This window comes from Callorhinus ursinus, unplaced genomic scaffold (genome assembly GCF_003265705.2).
Source record: "Callorhinus ursinus isolate GAN/ISIS: 27379988/994484 unplaced genomic scaffold, GSC_fseal_2.0 scaffold27, whole genome shotgun sequence".
Classification (NCBI taxonomy): domain Eukaryota; kingdom Metazoa; phylum Chordata; class Mammalia; order Carnivora; family Otariidae; genus Callorhinus; species Callorhinus ursinus.
In genome coordinates, this window is record NW_027397089.1 from 5,826,480 (window position 1) to 5,852,668 (window position 26,189).

General features: G+C 39.5%; 1 long non-coding RNA gene across 1 annotated transcript in view; it reads left to right on the top strand.

Annotated features, from left to right (window-relative positions):
• The first annotated feature begins 1,064 nt into the window (after positions 1 to 1,064).
• Positions 1,065 to 26,189, top strand: part of LOC141370183 (uncharacterized) — a 34,680-nt gene continuing 9,555 nt past the window's right edge. The window contains exon 1 of the long non-coding RNA XR_012374013.1: positions 1,065 to 1,126. This is a non-coding gene — a long non-coding RNA (uncharacterized lncRNA). The remainder of the gene's footprint in view (positions 1,127 to 26,189) is intronic.

A 26,189-nucleotide genomic window follows, 5' to 3' on the forward strand; every position in this document is an offset into this window, starting at 1 on the left:
CTGCAGCTTTCATCTCAGAAAACTCCACCCTCCCAAGTCCGTGGTCGGCAATTACACCCATGGCCTGGATTCTGGGATGCTGCTTGGGTGGTATGTAGAATAAGTCCTACCCTGGCTAGACCCCATCTCCTGCCTGAGCCATCGTCATGCCAAAATAACTGGAGGTGCGGAGTCCTTCAAAACATGGGCCGCTAAGTGCGAGGCAACTGCCTCTGTACCACTTAGTATTAATTATTTACTTGACTAACAGAGGAAGTAGATATGTAATACCCAGAGAGCTTTAGCCTTATCCTAGGTTCAATTTAAGCTAAGCACCCTCTTTCTGGAAATGCCTATGTGGGTTTTTCTCGGTAAGTGCAGTCAGCAAGTCTGAACAAAACCCTCCTATGCTGTCTGACACGGCTATGTTTGGACTCATATCCTGCAGCACTGCATGACCAAGACGGCTTTGCTGGTGCTCTGGGCCAAGTGAAATGGCAAAGATATGCCTTTGTGAAAGAAAATAGAAATTTCTCAGATGGAAATGAGTCTGAGAGAATCGGGTCCTCCATCTTGAACTTGAAAGAAACTAAGCATGGAAAACGTACACTCCTCAATCATCAGGGTTGCAGAATAAGGGAAACATTTTTAAACGGAGATATAAGGGAAATTGGTAAGAGGAACTATCTCTATACACACTTAGACAAGTGAGAGAATACTTTTTGTTGGCTCTTGGCACTGCTTTTTCATAGCATGGCTGGATAGTTTGCTGGATACGGAGGCTGGAGTGGCATTGAAGACCAGAATCACACCAAAGAGCCTCTCAAAACAGTTTACAAGATCCCGGGGTTTAGACATACAAATCATGATCATTCGAAGTATTCATTCTCTCAGAATCACATGCAAAGTAAATGTGAACTCTGAGCCCAAGATCTAAAATCTGGGGCAGCGCTGTTGCCAGTTAGGTTAAAATAAGGCACCAGGCAGGACAAACAAGTTTGTGAATTATATGGTGTCCTTTGCATTTCCATTAGAGGGCATTCTTGCTTCACAAATTCCTAAGTTTTCTGGTCATCAGAGAACCTTTTCTTCCAAGGCAGGTCTGCATGATAGGTGGTCTGACCTGGCAAATGGCATGCCCAGCAAGGTAAGAGAAGTTGAGAGGAAACAATATGGCATTTCTTTTTTCCTGCTTTCAAATCAAAAGTGCATACCCAAGGTTAACAGAAAGTGGCTCGGGCCAAAACTGTTTTCCTGGGAATTGTTTCGTTTCACAGACCTTGTACGCAGTACTTCCATGGACCGCCAGAGCCTTTCCCGGGGGGAGCCTGAAAGGAGAGACAGTTGATTTTTTAGAGAGATTGTGCAAATGCAGCCAAGCAAACAGGAAGGTGCCTGGAGTCCTAGATGGGGCCTTTCCTCCCTATGTGCAGTCACTGGGGCCCTGTGTCGGGGGCGGGGGGGGAATGAAGCCAAGGCTGAAACAAACTGAGTACCTTCCCCAGCATCTCTAGCCTCTCGGGCCGGCCAGCTGCTTTCCCAGTCCCTATCTGGTCATCACATGTATCTTGTTTGTGTGTAAGTAGGCATGGCAGGTGCGTGTGCACGTGTGGTTTCGTGCATGTGCACCACCCTAAATGAGAACTCAGGGCATGCACGTGGTGCTGGAGTCATTATGAGGGTATTCCCATTTCAGAGAAGGAGTCACGGGAATGGTGTTGACGAAGTGGTTCATACTTCCCCTGGCTGTGCTCTGAATGAAGGAGACACATGTGGGAAGTTATGGTTTTTGATGGATGGCAAAACACCTGTGGACAATATATATAATTCTGGGTGCACACGTGGGATGGGGATGAGACACAAGGAAGAAGAAGTTGCTTCCTTCCAGAAGGGGCTGGCAACTGTCTCCTAAAGAGAGAGGCTAGTGCTCTGCTGCCTGTGGAAGAGCTGCCTTTTTTTTTTTTTTTAAGATTTTGTTTATTTATGTGACTGAGAGAGACACAGTGAGAGGGAACACAAGCAGGCGGAGTGGGAGAGGGAGAAGCAGGCTTCCCATGGAGCAGGGAGCCCGATGTGGGGCTCGATCCCAGGACCCTGGGATCAGGACCTGAGCCGAAGGCAGGGCAGACACTTAATGACTGAGACACCCAGGCGCCCCAGAAGATCTGCCTCTTAAGCCACGTGTCGGTTCGAGATGCTGTTAACAAAGTCCTGGTGGCCCATGAACAGAAGGAATTTGTTTCTCCCACTTCTGTGGGCTGGAAGGCTGGGATCACAGTGCCAGCATGATCAGATGCTCCTTCTGGTCGTGGACTGCTAACTTCTTGGTCCATCCTCGTGTGACAGAACGAGAGTGAGGGATCTCTCTGGGTCCCTTTTGTAAGGGCACTAATCTCATTTGTGAAGGCTCCACCCTCATGACCCAATTACTTCCCAAGGGTCCCACCTCCAAATACCATCACATTGGGATTAGAGTTTCAACCTATGGATTTTTGGGGGACACAAACATTCAGTCCATTCAACGATGGGAGAGCTCAGTGGGGAAGCTCATAGGAACTTTTGAATCCTCCCTGGTCACCTTGAGGTGGCTCAGGATTAAGGCAGAGAACAGCGAGGATTCTTTATCAAGGCATTGGGTTAGGAAGCCAGTCTGCAGAAAGAGGGGTGCAAAGGTGGGATATAAAGCTCTCCTTCACCTTGGGCCTTAGAGGACAAGAGCTAGAGTTTGCCCCAGAGTTGAGCCAAAAAAAAAAAAGTAGCTGTCTTTTACCATGATGAAAAGGGTTTCATGCGGAGTGGTTGTAGAGAATCATGTCAGGACAGTAACATAGATTTTACGAGATTCTTAAAGTACAAAGCTGACAGAGGACTGACGAATTTTGGGAGAAACCAGATGACTAAACTTGTCTGTAATGGGCTTAAGTTCGAGACCCTGGGCAGGAAAATGAAACCTGTAGCAGGAGGACGAGAGGGCAGGGCCTGCAAGCTGTCCCCTTGGCAAGACCTTGATGCAGTCATAGTAATTATCGCCCCAGGAGGGGAAAGCCTTGTTCTGTCCTTCAGACTGCAGCTCCTGGTTTTACAACTGAAGCTCCTGGCCCTCGTTTTCATTTGGGCTCTGCAGCAACAAAGCACCTTTGGCCCAAATCTCTCACTTTCTATTTTTAAAAAGCAAGGATTTAGGCATCCAGGGGAACCTATAATTTCCCCGGCACTTGAAACGATCAAACCCGCCCCAAGGCGCGGATGAAGCTCAGGTCCTCCCGCACAGGTTGTGATGGTCCTACCCAAACACCGAAGGTTGTCTTTTCTGTGGGGTGCAATCACCATCATTCCCTTGCTGGGTGCATTTTCAATCTCACATAATGGAGCAGAGAAGTGGGTGTGCTCAGGGGTAGAATGTAGAACCTAGCACTGGGTTCTGTCATAGGCCTTCGGCTTGCAAAACAGGAGATGGTTTGCCAAGTTTAGAACCCCCTGGAAACCTGTGGATTTGGAACTCCAGATAGAATTCCAAGTTTGTTTTTTTTTTTTTTTTTTTTTTGAGGTTCGAGCTCTTTCAACTTTTGGCACCAACGTGACTTCCTGTTTCTAAGAAAAAAAAGCTTTAAAAAGTTCCATTGAAAGAACTTCTAAAGTGCCCTGGACATCCAGTGGTTTTCACAAAACAATATTTTGATGAGTTAAGTGTAAATGTATCAGAAACATATGGATTAAATTTCCCTTGAAATACGCAGGGGTTGGAGAAGAGGAGGGGAGCAAGCAGGCGAAACACACTTTAGGGTTTTACCGAACCCAAAACATTTGAGAAGTACTTGGAGGTGTTTGAGTGAGCCCCAGCCTCTAGCACCGCCCCCCCACCCCCGGGCTGGCGACAGCCACCTCGCAGCCAGGCAGACACCCGTTTCCCAAACTGTGGTGGTTGTTTGTACAGTCGGGGAAACGTGAAGGTCATGGAACTGACCAGGGCACACACCTCACCTGCCTGCCCCAGTATTCCAGCCCCGAGCAATGCATCAGGAAGAGCAGTTGGCAGTGCCTTTGGGGCCCTGATGACAAAGCACAATGGCTTGGGCACGAGATTGCCATAAACCAGATTCCGATGAAATGAGAACCAACTGAAGCCTCCACTCCAAACTTTAATTGGACCCGTTGCTAGGAACAGCGATGTTTCCCCGGCTCTATGTTCCTCTCTTTTCCCTCCCCAGTTCAGCTCCTGTTCTGTCTGTCTGGTCTTGGCTGACACTAGAAGCAAGAGGTCTCAAACTCACCCTCCAGGAAACATGTTCTCACTCGATTTCCACCTCCATTCACGGAAGGCAGAAGTTTGAATGCGGTTCACAGAAGCACCACTATCTAGAGGGTTTGTGTGGGGGTGTTGCACAAAAGCCTTTCCTGGGGAACACCAACTTCGTTAAGGTTGGCTCTGGGGCATGTGGATCATGCTGCACAGAACAACGGCCTTGGAAAGGGAACAAGGGACCCAGAGCAGCGAGGCAGCCGAGCAATTCAGTTTTTCCAGTAAACCAAGAATTCCCAGAGAGAGTAAAGACATTTCTCCTTTTTTTTTTTCTCATCCTGTTTGCTTTCTTAGAAGATGATGTAGGTCTTCTCCTCCTGTTTCTCAAAGATTCCTGTTCGCAGCCGTATACTCTGCACCCAGTTACCTAAGAGCTGGCCCCCTTTTTGTGGGTAAGTAGGGAAATAAAAAACTGAGAATGTTTCTGATTTCTGTTGTGCAGGATTGTCTCGGAGCTCAGGCCCTCTGAGTCACATGCAGGCCTCCGTCATCTCGTTTTTCAGCCTTTTAGGGGATTTCCAGCCATGGGACTATTTACTGGTAGGCAAGTTCAAGTAATAGAAGAGCTCTATTCTAGGCCAGAAGTTCTCGGCCCTTCCGAGGTCAAAACAGATTTGAACTAGCTTTAAAGAAAGCATCTTTTAATTGAAAGACTATTTGGCTGGGCATCAAAGGGGATGGGCAGAGGCTGACCTTTGTTTTTTTTCTATAATTAAGTCAGCTATACTATTAGTTCCTCAGTTTCCCCATATTCCAGGAAGGATGCTTGTGTATATTACCTTGATAATTGGTGGGAGGATAATATGAAATGCTTCAAACTTCTTGAGGGCAGTGCTGTCAGATGAAAAAAATAATAATAAACTACATTATACAAAGCCTAGAATTATGGTGTATTCAAGTATAGCGCTGAATGTATTAGGAAAATTGCTTCATTCTTTCCCTCCTGGTAGCCTACAACTAATAATAGTAATTATTTATGTGGCGCTTGCTATATGCTAGGTATTTTAGGTGTTCTCTGCATATTAACTCATTCAGTCTTCTCAGTGACACTAATAAGTAGGTTCTCTTTATCATCTCGATGGGGAAACCAAGATACGGATAAGTAATTTGCCCAATTTGCCAAAATAGTTTTGGCAAAGTCAGGCTTTGAACCATGGACGTCAACTCCGGGGCACATATTCTTAACCTCTGTAGGGGAAGGAATTTTGTCTTCAGGCCAGATGATCCCAATCCTATTGCTGAGATCTCTGATCTTGAAAAGACCCTCATGAAACTTTTCTCCCTCTCAAGTATTTTTACAAGCAAATAATTATGTTGAAGTAAAGCAACACACACACATTTCCCTGTAATTTGCCATCTCAAGACGTGGTGCCAATGGAGACTTCTTCAAACAAACACGCTTTGTAACATCATGTGGAGAAACTACCCTCTAGGTTGATAGAAAGACCTGTTTAAAAAAAGCTTCAGGAGGGGAAAATGGTCTGTCTCCTTTAATTAAAAGCAAATTTCTGAAGTCTGGAAAAGCAAGGAAAGTGTATAGATATCTATTGACGTTGGTGTAGAAATCAATACTGAGGAAACTCTCAAGCTGAGCTTGGGGTCTTGGAGGGAAAAAAAGAAAGCTGGAATGTCTGGTGTTATCGGGAGAAACTTGTTGCCTGCTGCATAGGTGACTGTGGAGAGGGAGCTTGCTTTCATGTTTGGGGCTTGTCGCCAAAAGCTTGTTCTCCAACTAGCAAAGCCCCAGCCGAGCAGGGGGGAACTCTTAGGACATCTGGAGCACAGAGAGCGCAAACGGGCTGGTTCGCATATAGGTCTCACTAGCAAGGAGAAGAAGCACTGCCAAACAGTGCTTAAGCTTCAAAGTACTGCTGAAGCCTTGGAGCCCTGGAAGGCTATTTTGACTTTAAGGAAAGCCTTGTGGTAAGTTTTGTTTCTATGGAAATAAAGCAATTAGCTTAAACAGCAGTTGAAAACTATTTAGTGAAAAAGATACCAAATGGCATTTCTTTTCATTTTACACTTAAATCGTGTATGATTGTCTCAATTAGCAACTAGAGAGCAACACGTGTTGATGCTTCTGCTTACTTTTAACTAAAGGTTTCTTTTATTCTTAGAAAAACAACACTGATTGGACTGGGTACCAGAAGGTGAGACCCAGTGGTATTGCCTGAGGAAAGCCTTCCTGGGTGATTTCTGCAATTGTGTGTGAAACACCATTGTTCTGCTGGAGGCACCTATTGGCATTTCAGGTTGAGCTTTTAGGGTGAGAGTGACAAATTCAGACTTGCCTTAAAAACAACAAAGTGCAATGTGTTGATTACTGTCCTACTTTATTCTCAACACAGGCTGAAAGTAAGGTTAAGCAAATGTTCTCCAATTCACCATAATCCCCCCAGTTACATGCCTCCCTTCTATGTCATTATATGGTGCCCTTCTTTCCACTTTTTAGGATGGCTCTAGGATACTGCTTCTCAAATAATTCACCTGGGCTTCGTGTGAAAATGCAGCTTCTGAGCCTTGCCAGAGAGAGAGAGAGAGAGAGGGAGATAGTGAGAGAGAGAGAGAGAGAGAGGCAGGCAGAGGGAGAAGCAGACTCCTTGCCGAGCAGGGAGCCTGATGCAGGACTCAATCCCAGGACCCTGGGATCATGACCTGAGCCGAAGGCAGATGCTTAACCGACTGAGACACCCAGGAATCCCAAGAGTCTGCATTTCTAACAAGTGCCTGGTGAGGCTCATGCTTCTGGTCCAGGGATCACCCTTTGAATATCAAGTAGATTGTGACCAAGTTCTGTGTGTGTGTGTGTGTGTGTGTGTGTGTGTGTGTGTGTGTGAGTGAATGGCTAGTGATGGTAATACTTGACTGATTTTTTCTTCCTCTTTTCAAATATTCAAATCTAAATGTTGAAATTTAAAAAAAAATCTCTTTCCCAGTTCCAATGCCCAAACACATGGATTAAAGCAGTCGAACTGAGCAGCAAGGGCAGAGGAGGATCCTAAGAGAATCAAGCTTAATTCTCACCACTGAGCGATGTGTAATTGGGCTCTCACACTTGTTTAAGAAATGGTGCTGAGAAGGTTAACAGACCCATCAAAGGTACTAAAGGCATTTGCAGCACAGAACCCAGAGGCTTTTCTGATACTTTTTCTCCTACAGCATCATTAACATTGGCTCCTACCTTCTCAAGTCTTCCAAATGCGTGTCAGTACGTACTTGGGATATGTGACGCTCCTTGTACCCAGGGCTGTCATTCCCCAACTCTGGCCTCTCATACAGAACTTTATTGCCTATTTTTTGCCCACTTTGAACATTTACCAGTTCACTCTGATACAATTATGTCAGTCCTTTTTATCCCTGAGCAAATTCAGGGGTTCAAGTAAAGGGCAAGTTATGCTTTGATTCAGCTTTTCTTAATTTGCTCAAAGATGAACTGAGAAAACATTTACTCAGTTTTTCCATTTTCTTCTTCTTTCTCTCATTCTCAATACTCTATCCTCTTTTTCCTATTAACAAAAACAAGTGAGAGCATAAAAAATAATCTGTGCAAGTGGAATGTATTATTTTATCAGCTGTCGGCCAGTGAAGAGCAGGCGGACTGTATTCTGCACCTGATAATTCAGGAATAGAGCAACTGGGGCCCGAAGGGAGTGAGGTGAATCTTCCCTGAAATTCTGAAGCCCTGAGGTATACTGATAGCTTATTTAACAATTCCGCTGTTGACAAATGATCAAGGGACAGTAAGGCCATGGGAGGAGGGCAGAAGGAAAGGAGGCTGAGGGATGGAGTGGGGTAGAGGCTGCTTCAGGGAGGACTGAGCAATTCAGGGAAACAAAGAGGCTTTGTGTCATGAAAACAGTGACCTAAAAGTGACAAAAGAAAGGAAGAGGGACAAGTAAGAAGGAACTTTTACAACTTGGCCCTCAAACGAAGCTGAGTTTTTTTTTCTTTTTTTTTTTTAAGCATTTATTTATGTATTTGAGAAAGAGAGCACAAGTGGGGGGGAGGGGCAGAAGGAGTGTGTAGAAACAGACTCCCCGCTGAGCAGGGAGCCCAGTACATGGCTCGATCCCAGGACCCCGGAATCATGACTTGAGCCAAAGGTAGACTTAACCAACTGAGCCACCTGGGCGCCCCAGGGAGCTGGGTTAAAACACACAATTTTGACTAAAGATGGATTACTGAAAGAGGTAAGTCTTTATCTCTACTGAGGCCACAATTAAACAATTTCTCAATGAGCCAGGAACTTATGCCTGGGGTATAAAAGAAAGAAGTGTTTCGCAAAGGTGGCACAGACCTGCTGGGTCTGGGAAGGGATGGTGGGGGATGGAGAGAGAGTGCCGCTTTTGGAGCTCATTCCTGCCCGAAGCTTCCGTGGGAATTCAAACTCGTACAGTTTCTAAACGTACTGTCTGTTCTTTAAAATCTTTCTTCATAGAAGGCACTAATGTGATCAAGTTCTGAAAACCAAAGCATAAAAAGGAGGTCCATTCTCTTAACGTTCCAAGTTCCCCTCCTAGGTCAGGTTGAGGGCATTTTGACAAATCAGAGAAAAAGAGGAGTCATTTTCCCGAAGACTTTGTTTAAAATAAATAGTTATTTGGGGCTCTTTTGTCAGGTTTAGACGTAGAAAACGTCTTAGAGGCAATGTGGTTTGACGCTCTTATTTTATAAGGGAAAGAGGGAAGTACCTTGCCGCGGGTCACGTGGCTGGTGAGTGATTAGATTTGAACTTGGTTATTATGCCTTTTTGTTTTTGTGTGTTTATTTTATTTTATTTTATTATATTATCCCTTTTTGTAAAGCTCTCAGCACAGTATTCTCTTTATACCTTCAGAACATGTTATCTGCTTCCTTTCAGTAATATTTAATGAAATCTTCTCTCAAATAAGAACGGTTGCTGTGAGAAGGGCCACATAAAGGATGTTTCTATATGTTAATGTTGCTCTTCAAACGGCGATGTTTTTAGGGGACCCTTAGGGGTCTCTCACAATGTTCAGCACTCCAGCTGCCTGACCAATCTGCCTCAGCGATTAATTAGGAAATGACAGAGAAAAAAAATCAAGGCACTGATTTTGGCAGGTTTCCTCGTGATTCAAACTGCCTGCAGTAGGACATTCCCATTGGTCAATTCTGACCAGAAAGGATTCAAGCTTGTGGGCCTTTTATTAGTTCAGACTTGCATCCTCAGCCAGTTACCTGTGAAAGCTTCTGCAGGAATCACTGCTGATCAGGACCACATCCATTAGGGGAGGATCAGTAGATTCCAAGTGCACTGTCCTCTGCACAGAGCAGTAAGGCCCTTGGGACCCCCAGTTATGCTCCAACTTGGAGATCACTTTGCTGTTTCCCCTCCAACAGATTCCAGCAGCAGATACAATCTAGAGCCTCAAAGGCAGGGCTGGAAACAAAATGACAACTTGGCTGTCAGTATTCTGGGCTTGAACCTGCTTTGGCACGGGAGCGGATAAGATGACCTCATAGGTCTTTTCCATCTCCAATTTCTGTGAACAATTGTTCTTGGGAATAGATGATTTAATAGGCCAATACGTATTTGTGTTTGCCCACTCCGCTGTTCCTTGTATTTGTTATATTTTACTTGGTTACCCTGGGAAGAACAAATCCATTATGTAAGTCCAGAGACACTCAGAGGTCAAAATCAGCAAAGGGCAGAGTTTGAAGGGATGTGGTCAAGAGAGAGATGGCGGAGAATAGGAAACCTGAGCTCACAAGTGCTTTCTAGATGTTCCCAGAGCAAAGTTTGAGGGAAAGTACCAGGATGTGATGTCTTCTGGTGCAGTGGAAAGAATATAAATATGGAGACAGAAGACCTAGTTTGAACTCTGACTTACTGGCTTCTAATGATTTCAGCTTCCACACAGATAATGGATTCAATAATAGTTACCCTGTTTGTTTAAAGAGAGTTGGTTTAACAGTCATATGAGAGAATACATGTCTGTGTATTACAAGTGTAAAGTGATATATAAATTAGGGATATTTATTATTATTTAATGAAGTGATTCTTATGCTCAGAGTTGAATAGAAAAGTTCCATGTACAAAGAGCTATGCCAAAAACAGCTATGTTTTCTGAAGGCAATTTTGGAAGAAAGGACGAGAAACTGACAATAGGAAATTAAATTTAATCAGTGCGCAGGAAGAAAGAGAAGTAAAACCTCAAATGTTCTTGTTTTCTCGTTTGTTTGGCATGTAAGCCAAAGCACATTTCAAAGTCTGAGAAATACTGAAAATCACCATTGATCTTTTTCTTATGATGAACAACTCCTAGAAATTCTTAAAGTAATACCCTAACTGGTCTAATATCCAAAAAAGCTGATTGAAATAATGTAATTCAATATAGATTTTTCTGAGCAGCTTCTATGTGCAAGACCACAACCCAGACTTAGAAAGAAAAAACATTCCCTGCCTCCAAGAATTGCAATTTAAAAGGGAAAAAAGAATTCATAAATACATCCAGTGTTTTCCAGGGGTTAGAATAGGATCAAAATGATTCTCACAAAAGAGTTTTTCATTGGGTCTATTTCCTTTCAGATTAGTCAGTGGTATCCGGGAGTGACCCGCTCACTAAACCATTGACCCCCATGTTGCAAACACCGTTTTGGTTCTCTCCCGCACCAGTTCACTGTGGTCATGCCTCCCGGCTTCGTCAAAATCCACTGAGATCCCTGTTACTGCTGGCCCTCATAGGGGCCTCCTCTTCTGGTCCCTGCTTGAGCTGCCCATAAATGCCCCTACCGGTATTAGTACCGCACAAGTCACATTAAATAAATAAGTCAGATAGGTGTATAAACAACATGGAGTAGGCAAAATGGGTGAAGGGGGTGGTACGGGCTTCTAGTCATGGAATGAGGGAGTCGTGGGAATGAAAGCTACAGCATAGGGAATATAGTCAATGGTGTTGTAATAGTGATACCTGTAATAGGTATTGGCAACAGACGGCAGCTACACTTGTGGTGCACACAGCATAATGTACAGAGATGGTGAATCACTATGTCGTACACTTGGGACTAATGTAACTAGTGTGCCAACCATATGTCCATTAAAAAAAGTGTAGAAGAAATGCCCAGTAGGAACTCTCGATTCTGCTCAGCTAGGGGGTCATGGAATGCTCTCTCTGAAAGAGCACATTTTATTTTTATTTGTGTTTATTTATTTATTTACTTATTTATTTATTTGAGAGAGAGAGGGACGGAGGGAGAGGGAGAGAGCAGGGGGAAGAGTGGAGGGGGGGAGAGGAGGGGAAAAGAATCTCCAGCAGACTCCGCACTGAGTGCAGAGCCCCACATGGGGCTCACTCTTAGGACCCTGAGATCATGACCTGAGCCAAAACCAAGAGTCAGTTGCTTAACTGACTGAGCCACCCAGGCACCCCAAGAATGCATTTATTTTTTAATATGAAACATGAATAGATGTCAAAAGACAGGGAAGAAGGACATCCCAGATTATGGACTAGACTATATAGACAAAAACACTCTCGTTGAGGTGGAGAAGGCACGTAGTGAGTTCCAAGAATAAAGGAGCACATTATCAAAATGCCTGGACACCTAATCCTTAAGGGCTCAGAAACCATAACTATACCGAGCAAGTCGCTGAGTAATAGCGAGTATAAACTAAGTGCAGAGTCCGAGACTTTAGACTGAAATCTCTTTACCATGACTCATGAAGGTTTAGCATAGTAATTACTAAATTTGTTAAGTAGAATTCTAAATACCGCTACATTTCCCAAAAAGTTGAGGAGTTTCAATTGGAGTTTCTGGTTAGATACGCAGAAAACAGGTTTTATTCCAACGTGTAGCAATTGGTGTTGGGACCCATGGTTCTGTAAACACATAGTCTTCATTCAATGTAAAGCAGTGTGATTTCCTGGCACCATCAACCATCACACGAAGAAAACTTGAAGGCAGTCTTTTCCTATAAAGAAGAAGACTGTTTCTTCTTTTGACCCACAGATGCCTATGGATTTCTTTCCTCATACTATACTCCCGCCCCACTTCCCAAACTACTCGACAGAGCATAGGTATTGATTTATACTCTCCTATGGCTACTCCAGTAATGGAGCTCTGGGTGGGCTTTTTCCTTGGCTCGTCAGTGTAGATGATATCAGTTGTGCTCTGAGAGGGTAGGCACCAGCATGGTACTTTTTTTTTGGAAAATGACTGAATTAATGCCTTTAAATGATGGCAAGCATAATGATGCTGTCTTATGCTCTACATCATCCACCTTGGTAAGTCAGTGTAAGCAAAAGCATCTCGTGGAGAAGCAGAGGATTTGAAAATCTCCCAGAAATCTCAGAGACAGTCAGACTTCTCTGCTCATGTGCTCCCCAGAGAATTTCTCATTGTCTTCTCTACCAGACTTATATATTCTCATAACACTTTTTGCCACAGAGCAAAAAGCAAATGATGGCAAAAATAATAAAAAATGATGTTGATGATGTGCTATGTATTAGCAGTTTCCATAGAGATGACATTTATGTCATTTATTCATCCTAGTAATTCAATGATCCCATCAAAGAGGCAGAAATTGAGGCTTTGGACCAGTTAAGTCAATATCCCAAGGTCACATGGTGACAATGTAGCAGAGCTGGGACCCAAACCCAGGTCTGCTTGTTCCAAAATCCATGCTCTTCAGCAGGGACATTCTCGTCTCTCCATTCAAACAACAAAGCTGATCTGTGACTGGGGAGGATAGGGCAGGGGGTTATCACTGCCGATCTCAGGCTGCGGGTATCCCATCTGCTCTCCAATGACATGAAGGATAAATGCAGAAATTAGCTCAAAAGACTTCTAGATGATGCTCTAATAAGACATTGATCATAAGATCCTGGAAGATTGTTTTTTAAAAGGAGAAGTACACAATATTCATAATGGAATGATGGTTAATGAAAAGAAGTTCAAGGATTTAATCCAAACAATGAAATACACAAACTAATCTGAAAATGATCTAGAAATAAAACATATATTTGAGTTACTTTTTTTTAATAAATATCTTATTTATTTGAGGGAGAGTGAGAGTGAGGGAGAGAGCACAAGCAGGGGGAGGGACAGAGGAAGAGGAAGAAGCAGACTCCCTGCTGAGCAGGGGCCCAACTTGGGACTCAATCCCAGGACACTGAGACCATGAGTTGAGCCGAAGGCAGATGCTTAACTGACTGAGTCACCTGGGCGCCCCTGAATTACCTTATTATTATTATTTTTTTTAAAGACAGAAAAATAAAAGGAAAAAGTTAAGACAGTCTATGGCATACAATTGAACAGAGAGAGACTGGCAAAATGAGCTTTTTCTCATATACTCAGAAATTTGCTGTTACTGGGCGCCTGAGTGGTTCAGATGGTTAAGCATCTGCCTTCAGCTCAGGTCATGATCCCAGGGTCCTGGGATCGAGTCCCGCATCGGGCTCCCTGCTCCTTGGGAGCCTGCTTCTCCCTCTGCTTCTCTCTCTCTCTCTCTGTCTCTCATGAATAAATAAATAAAATCTTTAAAAAAAAAAAGAAATTTGCTGTTACTAACATATTGACTGCAAATTTGATTTACACTTAAAGATGAGATAGATAAAGATGATTTAGAGAAAAACTACCAAAAGATGGAAGAAATTGAAGACAGGAATTATGGGTAAATGTTAATGGCATTTGGGTTGTTCAGTTTAGAGGAAAAGATCGAGTACCACTCATGGATACCTAATATCATTATAAAAATTACAGTTTTTTGTTGGCTTCTACTTTTACAGAGGGTAGAAGGATTAGTTTGTGTTTCAGATTTACTTCATTTTAGGCAAAGAAGTTTCCTTTTCCAAAAAGTTATATGTAAATTAAGAGTGTTTACCAAAATCAAACTATGAGCTAAAGAGTAGGAGGAATTCCATTAATAGATCTAAAAAAGTCTGAAAGAAATTAAAACTCCGAATGATTCTTTTCTGTGGCACTATGAACAATCTCAACCTTACTCCCTCCAAAAAGCCTCTGTGAGTCAGTTTGAGCTATGACTGACATTATAAATTTTTCTAAAGCAATTGAAATGGAACAAAACCAGAACATCAAAACACTCTCCAAACCCAACTTGACCGACCTGATATTTCACTTGGTTTGAGTCCCCGGTGTTAAAAAAAAAAAAAAAAGTTTTTTTTTTTTAAATCATACTTTAAATGCACCAGACAGCTCTTCTATTTAAAAAAGAAATCCTATGGTGGATGCTTTAGAAAAACAAACTTTTGTGAAATGAATGATCACCCACTGATCTATTTGTTTTGAAAATGTTAATTTTGGGGGTTCTGATTTGCTTAAACTACCTGATTCTCTATAGGTTTTGATTATAACAATGTGGCCAAACTGGTTATAGAAGAAACTAGTTCAATTACCATGCTTAACAACAGTATGGACAAGACATCCTTACACCTGAAACAAATGTAACACTGTGTATCAATGATACTTCAATAAAAATAAATAAAATATGTAAACAAATAAACCAAAAAACAATACAACCTTGATGATTATTTTACATTAAAAATTAATTATATAATTTAGGTGACCAGTGGCATGATTTAATTTCTTTTATAGAAAGAAAAGCCCAGAAAATTGACATCTTAGATGCTCCATGCTTAGAAATTTTAGGAACTTCAAGAAGTCAGAATTGGCTCATTCATTTTTAGAGCTTGAATCAGTGTCCATTATGGTTATGCTTGTAAGATATGTGTGCTAGCCCCTCCCCCTTTCACCATAGGAAAACTGGGCAGCCTTTCTGGAGAGCAGCCTCAGCCGAGGTAGTGGAGATGCCATGATTGGTTTTCCTTTACCTCACCACTGAGATGATCCTTAATACATTATAGAATTCGGTCCCTCAAGCTTGTGTCCCTTACTTTTCATGGAGGCAAAATACTGCATTTATTTTTCTTAATAGAGATGGGAAGGACCCTCCAGGTCACATTTTCTTGTTCTTAGTTCCTGTTTCTTTGAATTTGACTCCCTCGTAGGGTCCTGGGGATATTAGAACCTCATTATTCTTTAAGCTTTGAGTTGTACTTAGAGGCTAATTTAAATCAATCCCCAAATAACAGCCAAATATTTTGTGCTGGGGGGCCGGGGGAGGAGTGGCGGTGGTGTAAATCAGGGATGGATAAGTGTAATTTCTCTTCAAAGGTGTGAATCCATTTACCTTTATCCCTTAGAGGGGCACATGTAAAAAGCCTCTAATAGAACGTCCCCTCCTATCCATTTCACCCCTTCTACTTATGAGTCTAATTGTAGATCTGGATCCACAAGGAAATGATTGGGGGTTGGGGGAGAGGTCGGCTATTCAGATACACAGTAGGTAAGAAATGTGAAACCAAGTGAAAAAAAAAATGGAGTCTGAGAGTTTTCTTGACCCTGAAAAGAAATGGGGGGCTACTTTATAAAACAGAAGGACAGGTACACATGGAGAAGGTGTCAAATTTACTGCCAGACAAATGACATTCAAAATATTTATGAAAAAGAGGCTTTTATTCCAAAGCAAGCTGTTCAATCCTGGGCAAGTTATTTAACTTCTCCTATGATGTTTCCCTAATATTATCAGTTAGGAATTATCTTCACTCAATAGCATTATCTTGTGGATTAAATAAAATATAGAAATAGGCTGATGTGGTAACTGAAGCATAATAGACTTAGGGAATATTATTTCTCTTCCTTTTCATGAACTTAACTGTTAAAGCACCCAAGTGTATAATAACAATTTTATCACCCACTTACTGAGTGTCATTAAGTGACTGTTAAATACTAGGAGCTTTACATACTTTGCCTCTATTGTATGATTTAACTCTTCCCACAATCCTGTCAGGTAAATGTTATCAGTTGTTTTGTTGTTGCTACTGTTGTTGCTGTTTACAGATGAATTAATTGAGACACAGAGAAGGTAAGTAACTTGCCTAAAATCTCATAGCTGGTAAATGGTAGAATCAAGATTTGGACTTGATTCCAACTATGACACAAAATATTATTACACTCTTTTTTTTTCTTCTCCAAGTCTGCTAACCAAGCATGCACAATGCCCTCTAGGGAAAAGATCTATACTCTACTTTAGATTTATCAAATGGAAACAGTGTTTTTCACACAATGATCAAGAAAACTGATTTTTTTTTTTTCCTGAGTTACTTTAAGAATCCTTGAATTATCTGGGTAATCTAGAACACATTTGGTCGTTTACTCTGAGTGTGTCCTGACTGTTAAGTCTACACTACAGTAATGTAGTGGATATTCTTTTGTGTCTGACTTTTTTTTCACTCAATAATATATTCGTGAAGTTCACTTAAGTTATGCAAGTAACCATAGGTCACTTGTTTTCAATGATGAATAGATTTCCCAGGGAGGACTATATCATAACTGGATATTTGGAAAGTTTTCAGCTAGAGCTCTGATGAATAATGGTGTTATGAATATTCTTGTTCCAATCTTTTGGTGCATACGTGCTTGCATTTCTGTGGAGTAGAATTGTTGGATTATAGGATATGTGTTATGTTCAGCTTTAATAGATACTAGCAGTTTTCTGAAGTGGTTATATGCTTTACACTTCCACCAGCACTGAGTTCCAGTTGTCTCCATCCCCATCAGCAGCTGTTATTAGAAGTCTTTTCCATTTTAGCCATCCTGGCAAGTGTGTAGTGGTATTGCATTATGGTTTTAATTTGCGCTTCCCTGGTGACAATGAAGTTGAGCATTTTTTATATGTTTATTGGCCACTTGTGAAGTATTGTTTCGATCATTTTTCTATCAAACGGATCGTCTTTTTATTGATTTGTAGGACTTCTCTATATATCCTGGATACGAACCCTTTGTTAGTTTAAAGACTGTAAATATTGTCTTTCTTTCTGTGGCTTGCCTTTCTCACTCTTTTGATGTCTTTTGAAAAATTAAAGTTTTTACTTTTAATACAGTCCAATTTGCTATTTTTTTTTTTCCTTCAAGGATAATGCTTTTTATGCTCTGGTTAAGAAATCTTTCCCTCCGTTGGGTTATGCATATACTCTCCAGTATTTTACTTTAGAACATTGTTGTTTTGCCTTTCATGTTTAGATCTACAATCTACTTAAATGGATATTTGCATATAATTTGAGGTAGAGGATGTTTCAGTTTGTCTGTACGTAGTCCAATTGTCCCAGCACTACTTATCAAAAAGATTATTATTTTTCCGTGGTTCTATAGTAACACCGTTGTCTTCAATGTAGTGTCTACATATGGGAGGGTCTGTACAGACTCTCTCGTTTTTTCCAGAGATCTATTTGTTAATCCTTGAGCCTATATCGCACTGTGTTAATTACTGCCACTTTATAATACGTCTCGGTATCTGGTGTTTGGGAGAACAAATCCTTTTACCGGAGTTTCCCTCAAATAGCTCTTGAATAGCTTTGACTTTGTTAACATTTAAGTTTTAGATTCAGCCTTTCAAGATCCACCAAAATTATTAAAAAAATGCTTCCAGATTTTTTTGGGTGGGGGGGATTGCATTAAACCATTATGATCAGTTTGGGGAGAATTGACATCTTAACATAATTCTTCCATTTCATAAGCATGATATATCCATCTATTTATTTATTTAGGTTTTCTTTGATTTATTTAGGTTTCGTGCTGTATACTTTATATATTTCTGTGTAGACACATGGCTTTCTTTAGATTTATTCCTAATTGAGGGCATACTTTTTCTGCAGGTGTTGAGGTACCTCAAAACTCATAGTAGTTTCCTAGAATAAATATGCATAATTGATATTCCTATCAAATAACTTGGTTATTTGGTACTACTGAAAATGACATCTTAAAACTTCGGCCTCCCATTTGGTTAGTTGCAATTCAACACAATGCAATTGATTTTTTGTATATCGATCTTTACCCAGCAATTTTGAAAAGCTGCTTATTATTTTGAATGTTCTGTATAATCTCATTGTCTGTGAAAAGAAGAATTTGTTTTTTTCTCTTTCAATCTTTACACCTCTAACTTATTTTTCTTATAGCACTTATCTTTCTAGCACTTCCAGGATGATTTTGAGAAGTTGATAATGAGCATCTTATTCTTGTTCCTGATCTCAAAGGGAAATTTCAAAATTTATTACCATAACATAATAACGGTGTCTGCTGAAGGTTTTTTGTAGGCACTGTTAATCAGATTAAGAAAGTTAACTTAAGTTCACTAGGAATTTTTAAAAATCACAAATTATATATATTGAATATTTTCAAATGTTTTTTTGCAAATATTGAGATAACCGTATTTTTTCCTTCATAATTCTCTTAATATGGTGAAGTATACTGATTTATTTTTTAATGTTAAACCACCTTTGCTTCTTTGGTGTAAACCCAAATTAGTCATGATGTATTAACCTTGGCATGACTTGCTCATACACTGTTTTAAGAATTTTCCTTCTATGTTCATGAGTTAGATTTGTCTGTGATCCCCTGCCTCCCACAATGTCTTTGTCAAGTTATGGTATAAAGGTTCTGCTGGTCTTATAAAATAAAAATAAGAAGCTCTTCCACACTCTTTTTTTTCTCTGTTTGTGTAAAAATAGCATTATTTCTTCCTGAATGTTTGTTAAAATTCATTGGTAACCTTTTTGGTCTGGAGTTTACTTCCAGTGAAGGTATTTATTTACTGAGTTTATTTATTTAATAGTTATTATAGTGTTATTTAAGTTTTTGATTTCTTCTTTCATCTTTGGTTATTATATACATATATATTTTAAGATTTTATTTATATATTTGAGAGAAAGAGAGAGAGAGAGAGCATGAGCAGGGGGAGGGGAAGAGGGAAAGGAAGAAGCAGACACCCCACTGAACAGGGAGCCCAATGTGGGGCTCGATCCCAGGATCCTGGGATTATGACTTGAGCTGAAGGCAGATGCCTAACCACCTGAGTCACCCAGGAGCCCCAGTAATTATATATTTTTAAGTAAGTTAAATTTTTTTTTTTTTGAAATTCACTAATGTAAATTTCCAAGTTCATTTTCTTTAAGTTGCTTATGATTATAGTGACCATATAAGTTATAATCCTACTGGAAGACTTTTGAGAGTGAGAAAGGAAGTATAAATAATTAAAATTGGGTAATTTTTGAACTACTTATTTCTTTACTTGAAATTGATTTTGTTAGTTTGGTGTATTTATAAAATGGTTTTATTGAAAACCTATTTTCAAAGATAAAAGACTTTCTATAAAATATAAATAGCATATCTATTTTTATTAATACAAAGAAGTCTTAATACTGAGTACCTAACCATTATAAAATGACATACAAATATTTGTTTTTAGTAAATATTCATGTTACTTCATTGGTTTCTTGGCTGTATTTATCACTGATATTATTGTATCATTAACATATTTCTGAAGAATATATTTTTTTCAATATTGTCTTACTATTTTTAATTTTTCATAGAATTTCCTGCAGTGTTTTCAAAATTGAATTTCATCTTTCTAAATTTGCAATTGTTGACAATTTCAATTGATGTTTATTTTGTTTGACAGAGAAAGAGGGAGAGAGGGAGAGAGAGAGAGGGAAGAGAGCACAAACAGGGAGAGCAGGAGAGGGAGAAGCAGACTCCCTGCTGAGCAGGGAGCCCAATGCGGGACTGGATCCCAGGACTCTGGGGTCATGACCTGAGCCAAAGGCAGACGCTTAACCGACTGAGCCACCCAGGTGCCCCAACTGATGTTTCTTTGTAGATGAAGATATTTTCAATTGAGAGCATACTTTTTCTGCAGGTGTTGAGGTACCTCAAAACTCACAGTAGTTTCCTAGAATAAATTTTATTATTTTTTTCATAATGAAATGTATAAATATTTCAGTCCAAATATTTTCACAGACTATGTCTCTTTGTTTCAATTCAAAGTACATTTCTGTGCTTTGAACAAGTTGTCTATGATTATGATTCTTTGAGCATTCACTGAATTTATATGCTGCAAAATTGTGGGCCTTTTCAATTTCATCCTACTCTAGTTCAGCATATAAGTTTATCCAATTAAAAATAGGAGGTCCATCAAAAGATTCTTATGACAAGTTAACGTCACAAATCTCAACTATAATGTTTTAATGTGAAATCTTGCACACCATTTGAGTTCTCCAGTTTAAGTTCTCCAGTTCCTCCTTATTTATGAAGGGATACATTTGTATTTCTTTCTCTCCGAAAGTTTTGTTACTTAATTGCAATTAGTAACTCTATGAGCTAAAGCTTTCTGTTGTTCCATTTCTTGAATATTTTCATTAAAGGTTTACAACTGATTTTGAGAAAAATAAAACCAAATTTTAGACGTTTAGTTTTTGAAGAACTTCAAAAGCATTGTAGGTCATTGAGGTTGAATTATTAAAGAGTTTTTCTTCAAAGGCTTGAACATTCCTAAAATCTGATTGAGTGAGTGGCAAAGGCAGCTCGTGTGTTTGGCTGTGCTGCTACGTATATTGAAATTTAATAACAAGTTTATCACAAAATTTTTGTCGTTCATTGTCATAATTTACATATATCTATAAGTACTGACAACTAGAGCTTTTATTTCAGTTAGAAGATTATAGCAGCTTCTTTGGGTGTAATTATAAATTATGTGTGTACCACAATGAATGATTAAGACACAAATCTGAAATTTAGTAAGAATTTTACCTTATATTGGTGTCATGTTTCACCAAAATTTGTATTCTTATCACAAAACAAATAATCTTGTCTTTATTGTTGAACTTTTAAACAAAATTTACAAAAATGTCCCATTCTGACGTTGAGCAGAATGAACTCCCAAGCATTTCTGTGTAAACAACAGAAGCATTATTGAATTAACTGATTTTCTGTTTGAAGCGTCTGATGACACTAGTATAAAGCCAGTGTTTACATGTTTGGGAAGTTGTTGAACAAATGGAGCCAATAAATTCATAGCTGTCACTTTACTTTTCATATGAGTGCAAGAAATCTTATATTAACAAAATGAGTGGAATTCATTTAGGGCAGTCATTTGATCTAAATGAACAGTCATGCTTCACAGAATGATATATAAAAATACCTTCTGCAGCTGCTTTTGTTCATTTTTGTTTTCAGAAATAATCTCACAAATATTAATTTTGAAGTGAGATAGTGATATGTTAGCAAATTTGTGTCTTCTGTCTTTTTTGTGCATGTGGTAAGGAATAACACTTGGACTCCCATGATGAGTGGGCAAATGTAAACTAATATTTTGTGTAGTTCACATGTTTATCAGCACCATCCTTGAGAAACTGAAGTCCAGTACTTAATTTTTACCAAATATGCTTTTTTAAAATTCAAAAACTTTTTTTAGAAAATAAAAAAGCAACACCTAAGAGTAAAAGAAGCATACAGTTATACATGTTACTCCATCCAATGAATGACAAAACCATATGGCAAGAGAGTTTAGATTTTTCTAGTCCATACCCTTTCTGGCAGGACCGCACAGCTGTTTTCCCACATAAATTCCTTATGTAACCTGTAATGTTTCACTTTTCTCAGACCCCACCTCTGGCAGCGTGGTGGTTTCATGCATCTCATAGTCTCAGCATGAATCATGGCTTAACTCACTAGAACGCCAAGTAGCCAACAGGGGCTGTCTGGTGACTGGTCTCTTATCTTCCCCAGAGCCCAGCATCAGCTGGTGCTGCCCTCCTGCAAAATGCACTAATTCAATCAGTGAGTGCCTTCCGTGCTGCGTGTGAGGGAGGTGTTTGCTAACCTGAGTCTGGTTAGGGTTCTCAGGAATGGCAGTTTATAATCTCTCATCTTCAGTTTTAGAGTGGGAACTGTGTTCACTGAACATACATTTCTCTCTCTTTTTTAAAAGATTTTATTTATTTATTTGAGGGTGAGAGAGAAAGCACACAAGTTGGGGGAAGGGTGTGGGGGGAGGCAGAGGGAGAGGGAGAAGCAGACTCCCTGCTGAGCAGGGAGCCTGATGCCATGCGATGTGGGGGCTCGATCCCAGGACCCCAGGATCATGACCTGAGTGGAAGGCAGACCCTTAACCAACTGAGCCACCCAGGCGCCCTGAACGTACATTTCATATACTGCTAGATAAAACCACAGCGGAAGGTGAAAAAGTACAAAGAAGAGGTCTACACAATCCATCCAGGACTATTTATAAGTATTAAAATTAACATTTTGTTACAAAAGGCAACTCAGGTGAACTAGGAAGCAGTTGGGATACCAGGCCAAAAAGTATAAACTGGGCACGCAGTCATGTTATAAATAATACTCTGCTAAATTCTTTCTTTGCTTCCTCCCTCCCTCCCCTCCTTTCCCTTCATTACCCACCATGGAAAATGTTAGGCATATACCAAATTAGAGAGCGTGGTACTTATCTCACAGCTTCAACAATTTTTAACACATGCCAGTTGATCTCATCTATATTCTTCCTACTACCCTCTTCCCCTGGATTATTTTAAAACAAATATTGACACCATTTCATTGCCTCTGATGATTTTTTTTCAGAGGTGTGCAGGCTCTTCAGTAGGCTGTCCCCCGCTCCACTTTTGATATTGCTTATTTGTACCTTCTCTCTTCTTTTCTTGGTGGTATTGTCTTGTCCAGCACCAATTAATTTTGCTATACTTTTCAATGAGACTTCCTTCTTTAGTAGTCTTTTCTATTGTTTGTTTGCTATTTCATTAATTTCTCTTATCTTTAATTATTTTCTTCCTTCTGCCTTCTTTTTGTTCAATTGGATGTTCTTTTCCTAATTTCTTAAGATGTATGCTAAGCTCATTCATTTTCAGACTTTCTTCTTTTCTAAGAAATGGATCCACAGTTTCAGACTTTTAAATATGCCATAGTGGTATTTCACAAATCTTGATATGTAGCTTTATTTTCAGCCAGATCAAAATATTGCCCAATTTCCATTGTAAGTTTTTGACTCAGATTCTGAAATGTTCTGTTCTGACTTTCCATTAGAACAAAATATTTTCTAATATTCACTGGGATTTCTTTTGGCCCACGGGTTATTTAGAAATGTATTCCTTAATTTACAGTCCTAAGAGGATTTTTCTGTTCTCCTTTTCGCATTGGTTCCTAGCTTAATTGCAACATAGAGAGGAATTATATTCTGTATGCTTTAAATATTTGGAAATCGGTTTCATGTCTCCCCTCATTTCTAACAGTCGATTTTTCTAGAGACTCCACATGTGAATATGTGACAAATGGGTATTCTTCAGTGGTCAGGCACAGCGTTCCACATAGTCAACAATTAAATTGGTTAATCATGTTATTAAAATCTTCTACATCCTTCCTGATTTTTTTTTCTTGTCTGCTTGTTATATTTGTTACCAAGGTGTGTTAAAATCTCCTTCTATAATTATAAACTCATTTCTTTCTTTTTCTTTCTATCAACATTTCTTTATATGTTTTGAGGTTATGTTCTTTGGTACATGAAATTTATAATTGGTATCTATTTCTGGTGAATTATGCTTTTTACCTTAAAGAAACAGCCTTTAAAAAAATCTTTTATATTTTTTTCTTAACATTTACTTTGACATTAAATAAATTTTCTTGATATACCATCTTTCTTTTGGTTAGTATTTATATGATATAATATCCTCATCATTGTAAGTTCAACTGTTCAGTGCTATGGTGTTCAAATGTGTCTCCAATAAACAGAAGAGTAGTTTTTTTTTTTTAAGTCCAGCCTGAAATTTTCAAGTAATTAGAGCATTAAACCATTTAAATTCAAGGTCATTGTTTTTATATTCAGTTTTATTTTTTATTTTTTTTAGGTTTTTATTTTAACTCCAGTTAGTTATCATACAGTGTAATATTAGTTTCAGGTGTACAATGTCATGATTCAGCACTTCCATACACTACCTGGTGCTCATCAGGACAAGTGCCTTCCTTAATCCCCATCACCTAGTTCAGCCATCCCCCATCTACCTCCCCTCTAAGACATGAATAGACATTTTTTCACTAGTATTCTTCACTTCCATGAAGGCATTGACAACCAGTAAAGATTAGCTGTACTCAGCACCTGTGATTTTGTGAATTGTACAGACTTCAGAACTACAGATGCATGAAGGTTCTGGAGACAGTGAGAAACATGATGGATGTTGGGGTGTCTGGGTAGCTCGGTCAGTTGGTTAAGCATCTGACTCTTGATTTCAGCTCAGGTTATGATCTCAAGGTCATGAGATGGAGTCCCACATCCTGCGCTGTGCTCAGTGGGGAGTTCTGCTTCTCCCCCCTCCTGCCCCCACCCCACCATGTGTGTGCTTGTGTGTGCTCTCTCTAAAATAAATAAATAAATCTTAAAAAAAAGAAAAGTGATAGATGTCACAAATAGCTTTCATTATGATTCTTAAAAGTATTCATGACCCCTAGAAAAACAGAAGAAATACAAATTTCTGGGCTCCATTTATGCCATTCTAATTTATACTAGACCTGGTTTGTAAATGAGCTCAGGTAATTTGTCCTGGGGAGTTATAGAAATAACTCCCCTGGACATAGGGCCCCTGGGTAATCACTTTGCAATGACAATGTGCTTAGTACATTATGATGACTAATGTTGTCTTGCCATCAACCAGATAGTGACCACTGTAGGGAGAAAACTTTATTCAGAAGACAGCTTCACATCCAGAGTAAAGTACCAGATATCCCAAAGCCAGGTCTATAATCAAATTAATTCAGCTAAGTCTCAAATCAGGACACTCTCTCCATGAAAAATAATCAGAAGTGTTTAATGACCTTGTAGAAATTGTGCTTTTTTCTTATGCTGTTTAAGCTACTGTGACTTACGTAAGGTGGCAGTTTTGATACTGCTTTTACCATCAGCGAAAAGTATTTGCCCATCACATTAAAGCTCCATTAGGCACATACTGTGTGACATACTATGTAACACTAATACCACACATTCCATTTCTTATTGATCTTCACCACCGTATTGTGGAGTAGGCATTATAAGGAAACTGAGGCAGAGAGAGATTAACTCAACCATGAGTACACAACTGGTGAGTAGGAGAGCCAATGTTTGAAGTCAGGTTTATCTATCCCAAGGGCTATGATTGTTCTGACCTACAACACCTCTTCCGTTAGCCATGAGACTTTGTGAACACGTTGGAAAGGAAATGTGGTGTGGGATTTCTTGACGGGCTAAATTAGGTACATTCATCTCTGTTTTTTCATTACCAGTATTATCTATCATTCAGGGCTGGACCATGGCTATTACAAAAGATACCTAGCTTTGGGATGGATAGTGTTTCACCATAAAAGCTTTGGAAGGATTTGAGAGGAATTCTAACAAGTTTTCTGAATGCTATGCACATTTCTTCAATACTGTAAGATACATAAATCAAACATAGGTCTGGTCTATAACAATGAATTCATTTTAAGATGACAAAGAAAGCTGTGAGTCTCAAGAATATAATGTTACAAGAAGTCAAGAGAAGCACTGCTATTTAGGGCAAAAGAAACAAAATGATGTCCTAGAGCCAAAAGGTGTGAACTTATGGGTAGAGAAAGACAAAAAGGGATGAAGGGAGGAAAAGATGGAGAAAAAGTCAGAGAGAGAAAAAAAGAAAAAATAAGAAGAGTAAGGGAACCTAATCCAGCATACATCTATGGACCAAGTCCAGGGATTTAAATATTGACTCTCTTTGTAGGAAGTCAGTAACGTTTAAATATTGGGTTTCCCCAAGTATAAGATAAAGGGAAAAGCTTGATTTTTTTTTCCTTTTTGTTTTGAGGAAATGACCCTATGTAATTATTGCTATATAAGTATTAATCTGTATTTTGTGTATTCCTTTAAGCATAATCATACTTTTCAGTTCTTAGCAGACTTACAATGTTTTGTAGGTGTAACTAGAGCTTGACTTCACACACTGCAGAAAAACTGGAGTCTTCCTCCTTATGTCAAAAATTAAGTTAAAGAAAGAAAGAAAGAAAGAAAGAAAGAAAGAAAGAAAGAAAGAAA